Raw genomic sequence first — 977 nt, forward strand, 5'->3', positions numbered from 1 at the left:
TAATTACTTATGAATATTTACTGTTGTCACATCTAACTGTTTACTACACCTATCCTCTAGGAAGAATCTGGAGTCAATAATAATCTTATATAGTTGCTCATGAATAATTACTGTTATCATCTCTATTAGGAATGTCAACAAGGAGAATAATGTCGTCAATAATGTCGTCTTCTAAAACACTTGACGTTGTTATTATAGTCGCCAGATATCCTTTATTACTTTGCGGCCGCTCTTATTTCCCTCGCGAACTACATCGCTATGTTGCTCATGCAATCGAACTCTGTGGTATTGATACATTACAGATACTTCAGTGATGAATCTTACATTTATAAACGATCAAGTTTACATTTATAAACGATTTCTTTCGACGCCAATGAGGCGATAATTGGTCCACATAAATAAGCTGTAGTAATATAGTGTAGTGATATATCATTTCATATATATCATATCACATTTACAGTTTTATTAATTAATAATTGTTAATAAGTTATTACTACATAATTGATAGATTTTGCTAACGTCTATATAATGCTGAAACATTGATAGCGGGCATGATTGCATGACTATAGCAGATGGCTTTTGGACAAGCGGTACGGACCGGGCCGTGGAGGGCATGTTTGTGTGGACTCACACGGATCGACCATTTCGATATACAGCTTGGGCACAAGGGGAACCAAATGGTGCCGATACTCGAGGATCTGACGAGGATTGCATGCATTTGAGTGCGTCAAAAGACTATAGGTACTTATATATGTGTCTGCACCGTTAAGTTTAAGAGGCAGATATTTCTGTGTGATCACAACTCTTACGATAATACAAATAATTTTAGTGTACTGCCACTTTCTTTTCAGCCACCGTCTTTACTTCACGGCTTTACCGGCTACTTTCTTGCCCCTCGTTCTCATACTTTCCTACTTTCCCTTTTCTCCTCTTCCTTCTCTTCCTCCTCCTCCTCCTCCTCCTCCTCCTCTTCCTTT

Source organism: Priapulus caudatus, unplaced genomic scaffold (assembly GCF_000485595.1).
Source record: "Priapulus caudatus unplaced genomic scaffold, Priapulus_caudatus-5.0.1 Scaffold1399, whole genome shotgun sequence".
Taxonomy (NCBI): domain Eukaryota; kingdom Metazoa; phylum Priapulida; class Priapulimorpha; order Priapulimorphida; family Priapulidae; genus Priapulus; species Priapulus caudatus.